Genomic DNA, 10,260 nt, shown 5'->3' with positions numbered 1-10,260 from the left:
AGGGGGGAACCCTGTGTCCTAGCGCACTCCTTCCCTCTATGCAATTGCTTGAGAATAAATAAAGTATCTGACTTTGCTGCACCCAACCAAAGAGTGAGAACTGAGTTTTTCTCCGACAATTCCATGCGGGTGTTTCCTGTGACCTTTCAGAGGGAACTGTTCTTGGCCCAATGCTGTCCAATAGCTTTATCAGTGAACTAGAAGAAAATATAAAATAATTCCTGGTAAAGTTTGCAAATGACACATAACTGGTGCGTGGTACATAACAGTGAGGCTGGGTGGGTAATGCAGACTGAGCTGGGTCGCTTGGTCAGGTGGGTTCTTTTGAGACACTTGTGTTTTAACCAGCCAAATGCAAAGCCATGCAGCTAAGAACAAAGACTATAGGCCACACGTCTAAGATTGGGCCCTGTACCCTTGCTAGCAGGGACGCTGGCAAAGCGATGGCAGAGCCGGGTTGAACACGAGCTCCCGGGGTGATGCTGTAGCTAAGAGCACGAGCACAATCCTCAGCCGTGTAGGATGCTGAGCAGGAGATGGGAAGTGACATGGCCTCTGCATACGGCCTGCGTGAGCCCCCACTGAACACTGGGGCTAGTCTAGTGGCCACACTTCACAGAGAGTTTGATGACTAGGAACGGGTCCAGAAAACCTGCCTTCTGCTGTGAGAGAAAAGAAACTCAGTCGATTCCCGGCAGGAAGGGACTGGGCCAGGACCGCCCCAGGGAGGAGAGATGCAGTGCAGCGTTAGGTGGCTAACTGGTCCTGGGTCTCAGGTAACACGCAGAGCTGAGACATTCCAGCACAACCATTTCTTCACTGCCAGGTACAGTTTCCACGGGCTCTGGAACAGGCTGCAGCACGGGCGGTGGGTATAATAGGCGGGGGAGGCTCTGCCAAGGGACCCCGCTGGCGGGTTTGGCGGGGGAAGTTTATGATTTATTATGCCCCATGCAGGTTCCGGGGTGGCTGAGGAGGGGTATGTGCTACTCAGCTTCCTGACTGTCTGGACTCCAGCGAGTTACCAATGAACCCAGGAAGCTGAGTAGCAGAATCCACCTCCTCAGCCGCCTGCAGCCTGCCTGGGGCACAGCAAATGCTCAGGTTCCTCTTCCGGAAGAGAGACGAAGAGACGAGCTTTTGAATTTTCTCGAGGCAGCTTGGGTCTGTGGCGGGGAGGTGCGGCTGCGGGGGGCTCCGGCCAGCCCGGGGCTCCTCTGAGCAGGTGGGGAGGGGGCGCTCAGGGCTCCAGCTGGCCCGGGGCTCCTCTGGCTGCAGGGAGAGGCAGGGGGTCTCGGGGCTCTGTCTGCCAAGGGGGATCAGAGGGGCTTGGGCCATGGAGGGGGGGCCAAGGGGTCTCGAGCTGCAAAGGGGCAGGGAGGCTCAGGACTCTGGCTGCGGGGGGGGGGGGGCAGAGGGGTGGAGCCAGGGGCTAGCCCCCCCAAAGTGGGGCTCCACCCACGTGCCCCAGCTTTCAAACAGTCTCTTGGCAGAACCCCTTTAGCACGCCAGACCCCCAACGGGGCGCGCTCTTCTTTCAGGGTAGGTCACACAGCCTCACCACCTCCCAGACTGAGCCATCGGGCTCCAGCCCCCTGCTTCACCCCTGAGTGCTGCTCCGCCCGTCCCGCTGAGCCAGACCCCTGGCAGAGACCTGGACACTGCAGGGACCCATGGGCCCAGCCAGTATTTGCAGAACAGGAGTTGGAGTTATTGGGCCAGGGGAACGCAGCCCTGGCAGGCCGGAGGTTAACACGGAGCCAAAAAAGATCACAGCACAGTCCAGCCACAATTCCCCAGCCAAGCTGCTCTGAACTCCACTGTCAGGCTCTGACTTCCTTCCTCAGCCCCAAGCCTCTCCCACAGGCCACAGCGCCCACCTCCGCCCTGCTGAGAGGTGGGGAATCCCCCTCCCTCGGCTCCTTGGTGGCTGGGGTCCATCTCCCGGCGACTGGGCTTTCCAGCTTCTCGGATTGTCCATCGAGAAAGGTTGGCCTCAGCCAGTCTTTTTAATGACCCATTCTGGCCACTCAGAGAGCTGGGCAGCACACGTGTGTGTGCGTGCACACACACACACACACACACACACAGAGTCTTGGTCTGTCCTGAGCGCAAACGTAATCCTGTCTCCCCCATTGGGTAGCAATGCCAAGTATGGGGGAAACTGAGGCACACATAAGATTGATAAACCTCACAGTGATTCCTCCAGCCTGAGGGGCCTGGTGCTCAAACCGTTACTCACGAAGGGCACGTACCCTAGACACACGTCCCAAAGGCAGGAATCATGAGAGCCTAGTTCTCATTTCTCCTGCTCAGTGGCTGACCCAGCCGGTTCCGGGGCTCATTGGTGCTAACGTGCTGCCTCATGCGACTGTCTGCACGCCTGGGCCCCTGGTTTTGTGCAGGAGGCCGACATGTCCGAACTGCAGCAAGAGGCTGACGGTGGAGATGGGCTTTTGTCTACTCCTACTAGCGTGACCAGACAGCAAGTGTGAAAAATCGGGACAGGAGGTGGGGGGTAATAGGCAGCTGTATAAGAAAAATCCCCCAATATCAGGACTGTCCCTATAAAATCGGGACGTCTGGTCACCCGAATGCCTACAGCCGTCTGATGAGGAAACTATCGGCCCTCCCAGAGCCGGGAGCGCTAGAGGCCGGGCCGGCAGGTTTGCGGACTGTGTCCTTGGCTTTGTTGCTGTTCCAGAGACCCCGGCTCCCGGGTGACAGCTGCTCGCTCCCAGCCGTGCCGGCAGAGGGCCCCAGGGCTGGGCGCACCCCCGCGCTGAGCCGTCACGCTGCACAGTATTGGTGTTAAACCCGGCAAAGCGTGACCCGGCCTGGCTTCGGCAGCGAGTTCTGCTGGGGTGCAGGAGAAAAGGGATTTAATGGAGTTCTCCATAAGAGTGCCTCAGCCTGATTCCAGTCTCTGTAGCCCTGCCCGGCCTGGTGCACCCCACGAGTCCTTCCTCCCTGGTCAGTGCGCACCCCAAACCACTCCTCCCCAGACGGCCAACCCACGGCTCCTGCCCTGCTGCGCCCCCAGCACCCCGGTCTGCACTGGTCCGCCCGTGAGCCAGGGCCAGGCTCCTCACCGTGCTGTGCCTCTGTTTCGCCCTCGGCATTATGGGGCAGTGCTCCTCCGCTTGTCCGTCCCGGCCTGCGCCGCTCTCCCTCCCTCCCGCTGAACGAGTCACGCCGGCAGAGAGGCCAGGCACGCTGCCGGCTGGGGCGAGCTGAACCTGGCCCCCTGTCACGGAGTGTGGGGGAGTCCGGCCCTGCACCCCTCTTCCTGGGACTCTCAGTGACTCTCACCCAGAAGGTTTATTGAACGACAGGAGCACAGGCTACAGCAGAGCTCGTGTTCAGAGCCAGGACCCCTCACTCTGGCCTTTCTGGGGGGTTCATCAGGGTGTCCGGGTTCCAGCACAGGTTCCCCTGCAAAACCCCCCACCCAGCTCCCAAAGCCGAAAACTGACTCCTGACTCCACCCTCCCCACTCAACTCCTTTTCTTTGTCTACATTCCCGGGCAGGGGTGTCGGCCTCCCCTCCCCCCTGCCTAGCTCATGTTACAGCTGAATACCTGCCTCTCACCTGTCTCCGACAGCCCCTGCTCCACCACACCCTCCACGGCCCGGCTCATGGGGCCCATCGTTAAGCCTATGATTTTGTCACGGAGGTCATGGAACCTGTGACTTCCAGAGCCCTCCCTGGCTTCAGCCTGCGGCGCCTGGGAGCTGCAGGGTCTCCCCGCAGCTCCAAGCCGGGCCCCCGAGGGCGGCGTGGGGACCCCGCAGCTCCAAGCCGGGCCCCCGAGGGCGGCGTGGGGACCCCGCAGCTCCAAGCCGGGCCCTCGAGGGCAGCGTGGGGACCCCGCAGCTCCAAGCCGGGCCCCTGAGGGCGGCATGGGGACCCCGCAGCTCCAAGCCGGGCCCTCGAGGGCAGCGTGGGGACCCCGCAGCTCCAAGCCGGGCCCTCGAGGGCAGCGTGGGGGACCCTGCAGTGCCCCATTTTGTCACATATTTTTAGTAAAAGTCACAGACAGGTCACAGACTTCCATGAATTTTTCTTTATTGCCCGTGACCTGTCTGTGACTTTTACTAAAAATAACCATGACAAAATTTTAGCCCATGAACGCTTATGCCCAAATAAATGTGTTTGTCTCTCAGGTGCCACAAGGACTCCTTGTTGTTTTTGCTGATGCAGACTAACACGGCCCCACTCTGGAACCTGTCACCTCTAAGACACAGCCTGAGCTCAAAGCTGCTAAGAATCCTCTGCATGACCTGACGTGCAGCAATTGACCTTGCCTGGCCAACAGGGGAAGTCCTGGCCTGATCAGGACAGGTGAGCAGAGCAGTGTGCGCTCAGCGTGTGTGTTCTGCTTGGTGATTGCTGATAACTAGAGGATCAGGAGAGTGCTGTGCGAGGCTCTTTCACTGGTAAAAGGTCCTGCAGACCCAGACAGCTGCACCCTGAGCCCTAGGAACGGGGTAAAGGTGGGTGCCCCAGAGCGGGCGGGTAATGGCTCTGGGCCACGTGCTAAGCTGGGCGCAAATGAACAATATGTATTTCAATAGGGCTAAATGTACATGTCTCCATGCTTACCGGCTGGGGGCTCGCTCCCGGGATGCCAGGACACCCCACAGGGGGAGGGAGAGCTCAGTGGTCTGAGCATTGGTCCGCTAAAGCCAGGGTTGTGAGCTCAATCCTTGAGGGGGCCAGTTAGGGATCTCGGACAAAAATCTGTCTGGGGATTGGTCCTGTTTTGAGCAGGGGGTTGGCCTAGATACCTCCTGAGGTCCCTTCCAACCCTGATCTTCTGTGGTGGATAATCATTAACACTGAACACAAGCTCCTTGTGCGGAAAGTGGGAAACCAGGAGCAGAGAGGTGATTGTACCTCTGCACTGGGCACCAGTGCGAGCGCTGCTGGAATCCTGGGTCCAGTTCTGGAGCCCAGTTTTTCCTAAAGCTCTAACCTAGGAATGATTTGGGGGCATTCCCTGGCCTGTGGTAGACAGGGGGCCAGACTGGGTGATCACAATGGTCCCTGCTGGTCTCTAAATCTGTGAACACCCAGAGCCCCCTCTCCTCCGCCGGCCCGTTCTCTGCCCTGGCCTCCTTCCACTGAGGATGGAGCACGTCACTCCCCAACCTCCGTTCCCTGTTTTCTAACATCTCCAAAGCCCCCTGCGCTGTCACCTGCCTCATTCCTTGTCACAGGGCTGGTCACCCCCCCACCTCGCCCCTTGAGCACCTTGGCCCTGGACTCTCAGCCCCTTGTCCAACCCTGGCCCACCCCCACCAAAACCTCCACGTGAGTGCGGTGCCTCATGCGCCTGAGTGTGCACCAACCAGCCAGGGGCTTGCAGGGCAGCTTGCCACCCCCGTGTGCACCACATCTGCAGGCCCACCCAGCACTGGGGACAAGGGTTCCCCTCGTCCCTCTGCCAGCCCGGCCCGTCTCACCTCTGCTCCAGCCCCGCTCCCGCCTCTGCCATTCCCGCAGCTTCCTTCTGCCCCAGTCTGGGACAGTATCTGCACCCCCCTCGCCCTAGCCAGGCCCTCAGGAGTGCTGCAGGGCCTCCGCCTGTGACCTCCTCCTCCCCGGCTCGTCCCAGCTCCGCCGGTTACTGGCACTGTGGGCTGCTCCCTGCCCCCTTCCCTGCTGCCCCGTCTGAGCAAAGTGGCCGCCTCTCGGCCCTCAAAGCCCCGTGCTTGGCCTGGCCTCGTCTGACGTCAGCCTGGGCCGCACGCAGGGCATGGCCCACGAGCCCCTCGCCTCCCCCCAATGGCCTGCAGTGAATGGCTCCTCCCAGTGCCCTGGGGCCAGCCAGGCCCATCCCGTTCCAGGCCAGGGCTGCCCACCCCGTCCCTTAGGCAAACACCGACCTGCGAGTCCCTGTGAGTGGGCGCAGGCCCATGAGCCCCTCCCGGGCTCATCCCTCTCCTACTGTGCTGGACTTTGAGCCTGTGGGCGGCATTGTGTGAGCCCGGGGCGTCAGCCGACGCCAGCACCGCGTGCGGGCCAGCGAAGCCAGGCCATTGGGGCTCTCAGCCGTCTGAGCGCTGCAGCTCGCTGGGCCCCGCTAAACATGCCCCTGCTCAGCCCCCCTCCTGGTAATGTGGGGCCCCAAAACATCCCCCGACCCCCCAGGTGGTGTAAGCACGGCTCTCATTGACCGTGAGTCGGGGCAGAGGCCTGGAACGTCCCAGCCCACGGCCGCTGGCATTGGTGTCCCGGTGCCCACAGGCTTTGCAACAGTCGGGCTGGGTTTAAAAGTCAGGCCGTTCCCTTACCAGGCGAGGCCTGAGTGTGGTGTCTCCATGCCAAGATGGAGGTGATGGCACCTCCCACCACCCATAGCCCCCCTCTCTCACCCCGCCTCCACTGCCAGCCTCCCGCTGTTACCCAGCACCCGTCCCCAGGTGTCCGGAGCCCCCATCCCGCCCACACCCTCTGGGACACCCCAAAGCAGCTGGGCTCTGGCCCCTGGGCCCCGCAGGTCAGTACCGGGGCCAGTAGCCCTTGTGGGGAGACGCAGAACCACGGTGCTGCTGTTGGTCGGGGGCTGCATGCCAGCAGGTGTGGGTGGCCGTCAGTGCAGTCCCTGGTTCGGGCCCTTGGCAAGCCCTTCACGGGCAGTGGCTTGCCGACTGACGGGGGAGCAGCCCCGAGCCAGGCTGCGTGGGGAACTAGGCAGGAGTTTTGGGACCTGACTCCCCAGCAAGGGGCAGGGCGGCCAGTGCTGCTGACTGAGGCCTGGCCTGGCACATGCTCGGCACTGAGCTGGCGTGGGGCCATCGCCCCGGCCCTAGAGCCTGGCGGGTGTGCTGCCTGCTCGCCATAGCCCTGCAGCATTTCCCTGGCCTGGCATCCTTCCCAGGAGCCCCCGTGCCGCTGGCCACAGCCCTGCCCCGGGCTTCGCTGGCTGGGGGGGGCGGTATCAGGGGAGCACAGACCCCCCAGCAGCCAAGGGGAACCCCTGGTAGAGCCGGGCAGCAGCCTGGGGAGGGCACTGGCCTGGCGCCCTCGGCTGGGGGGGTTTCAGCACCGGAGCCCTCCTGTGGGCTAATGTCTGGGGGTGGGGAAGTGGGGGGCTGGCTGTGCTTGGGGGGAGGTTGGTTGAAGGGGTTCTTGGTGTCTGGGGGGAGTTTGGCCCTGAGGGTTTTTTGGGAGGGAGGCATTTGGCCCTGAGGTGTCTGTGGGGGGTGGGAAATGGCTTTACGGGGTTCTCTGCATGGGGAGGTGGCGTTTGGCCCTGAGGGGAATCGGGGGTGTGGGTGGGACTGAGCCTGAGGGGATGTGGGGGAGGAGAGTTGGGCACTAGGGGGTCTCTGTGGACAAGGGGTGGAGTGTGGCCCTCAGAGATTTATGGGGTGTGGGGGAAGGATGGGGCATGTCTGCCAGAAGCTGGGAGTGGGCGACAGGGGACGGATCACTTGCTGATTCCTGTTCTGTTCATTCCCTCTGGGGCACCTGGCACTGGCCACTGTGGGCAGACAGGACACTGGGCTGGATGGACCTTTGCTCTGACCCAGCCTGGCCGCTCTGATGTTCAGAGTTTGGCCATGAGGGGACTCATGAGGGGCTGGGCCCAAGGGGTTTCGGGGGGGGGAAGCTTGGCCATGAGGGGACTGGGGTGGGGGAATTGGGCCCAAGGGGTTGTGGGGGGGGGAAGCTTGGCCATGAGGGGACTGGGGTGGGGAATTGGGCCCAAGGGGGTGGGGAATTGGGCCCAAGGGGGTTCGGGGGGGGGGAAGCTTGGCCATGAGGGGACTGGGGGGGGGGAATTGGGCCCAAGAGGTTTCTCTGTAAATGTGGGTGGGTGGGGGCAATAGGTCTTGGCTGTGATGAGACTGGGGGAGGCTGGAGGGGGGAGTTTGGCCCCAGCAGTTCCTGGTGAGGAGCTGGGGGGCTGGCCCAAGGCGTGGGGGGTCCCCAGGGAGATGGCCCTGAAGGGCCAGGGAGGGAAAGGGGGCTTGGCCCAGAGGGGTGTCTTGCGGGGCGGGCTGATGCTGAGGGGAGCTCTGAGAGAGGGCTTGGGGTTGGGGGCACTGTGGGCCAAACGCCCCCTCCCCCGGCCCAAACCCATTCCCCAGAGGGGGTGGAGGGCAGATGGGGAAGGGTACAGTAGAGCCCTGAGGGGCCACGGAGGGTTGCTGTGGGGAATTGAGCCCTGAGAGGTTTCTCGGCGGCTGGGGGCTGGGTGGATTCAGGCCTGCGGAGAGGAGACAGCGCAGCGTGGCGTCCCCGTGGTGCAGCCTGAGGGCTGGCTGGGCGGCCTGTGAGTGCCGCCGCCCCAGCTGGAAGAGGGCAGACCCACGCCTGGGAGCCCTGCTCCCAGCTCGCTCCCTCTCTGCCCTTCACAAAACAGGCCCAGCTGCTCCATAGGACACAGGCCTGAGTCCACGTCCCAATCTTACTCCAAAGCTTTTCCCCCGCACCCCTCAGGCTGGGGCTCTGGCCTGACTCCAGGCCCAGGAACAGCACAGACGACCAGCAGCTAGGGCAGAGACGCAGCCTTGGTTCATCTTGTTACAGGGAGGGACTCCACATACAACAGGCATCCAAGCTGCTGCCCCCGGCCGGGCTCCAGCTCAAGCCGAGCGGGATGCAGAAAAGAACCCGGTCTTCCCTTGGGCTGGAGGGCTGAGTGGGGGCAGGCCTGCTGGCCAGGTAGGGAGGAGGTGATGCTGCAGGAGCTGGTTCTTGCAGACACTGTTGAAAACTTCCCGCTGCTGCTGAAGAGGGTGGCCCCATGTTTCAGGCCCCATGGGTGTGTCACACAGCTGAGAGCTTTGCTCAGCCATTACCCAGGTGCCCATCACCTTGTTACCTCGGCTGCAGGTGGATGCACGGCCCGAGGAGGAGGATTTAGTGAGGGCACAGTGCCCGCAGTGTCCTCACTCCCTTTGGAAAGGGACAAAGTACGACTGATGCCTGAATTCTGCCTCCATTTTAGCTCCTTCCTGGGTCTCTTCTAAAGAGCATGCGGTATTCCTGTACCTCGCTCTCAGCACTCCCGTTCCCATGGCTACTGCCCAGAACCCAGCCTCTGCAGGGCGAGCACCAGCAGCACAGAGCCAGCTGTCACTAGTCACCATACGTCCCCCGGGGAGTGTGAGCCCCTGTGCACAGGCTGCCGAGCACCAAGGAGGGACCAGCCCATGCTCCAGCGATGGAGGAAGAGCCGCCCTTCAGGGCACCAGTGTATTAGCGGAGTTTGCTTTCTGCACCTCAGCCGTGTCCCAGGAAACCAGGCTGTGGCCCCAGACTCCAATACGCACAAGGGCCTGCAGCCAGAGCGAGGCAGGCAACAGGAAACACGGCAGCAGGGGAAACATCTGGGTTTCTCCCCACTGCAGAAATCTCCCCCGCGCCCCGTTTCTCTCCCATCCTCTGTAGAAGAACCTATATTCTGCAGGCAATACAGCTGAGCTGAGCAGCTGGGATGCGAGCCTAGGACTTGGGAGACCCGGGTTCACTCTGCCACAGACTTTGTGCGTGCTCTTGGCCCAGGTACTTAGCCTCTGTGGCTCGGTTCCCAGCTGTCCCAGGGGAGAACGGCTCTGCCCTGCCTCCTGGGGTGGGTGAGAATTGGGAGGTTCTCCACTGCTGCAGTGCTGGGATCCATATGAGGATCAGAGAGGGCTGGGGGGGCAGCTCTTTGGGACGAACCCTGCTCCAGACTCGGCTATAACCATGTTTGGGAGGCCAGGGGAGTGGCTGGGGCTCGGCCCTGGAAGGGTTCCGGCGAGGCCAGGGCTGTGGAATCCCTGGGCACAAGAGCGGGAAAGCTGTGAACAGAGCACGCAGAGCTGCTGGCTGGTTTCGGATCATCTCCTTTACTGCCCTCCCTGCGGAGAGGGCCTGGGTCCATACTGCATCTTTTACAAACACTTCACGGTATATACAGGTCAGGTTTTAGTGTTTTGCCCCCCAAAAAGAGAGATGCATTTGGCTTGTTAATCAGCCCCTGCTGCCCTGAGCAGAAACAAGCAGGAGCCAGGGGAGCCCAGCGTCCCAAGGGGAGGGAGCTGGGACCGGGCGCCCCGGCTCAGGCTGGAATATGTTACACAATCGCCCACGTTAGTACATCATGCAAAAGCAAAAACTGGATAATGAGAATAATATAGTGACAAATGCTGAGGGATAACATGCCTTGATTTCCATGTAGCCAATGAGAGCGGGCGGAGGAGGAGGAGGAGAAATGGGTTTGGATCCGCACGGGTGAGAGGTCGCTGCTGGACCACGGC

The sequence above is a fragment of the Mauremys reevesii genome, linkage group 2 (assembly GCF_016161935.1).
Source record: "Mauremys reevesii isolate NIE-2019 linkage group 2, ASM1616193v1, whole genome shotgun sequence".
NCBI classification, from domain to species: Eukaryota; Metazoa; Chordata; order Testudines; family Geoemydidae; genus Mauremys; species Mauremys reevesii.
Note: the sequence above shows the minus strand (reverse complement) of the source record.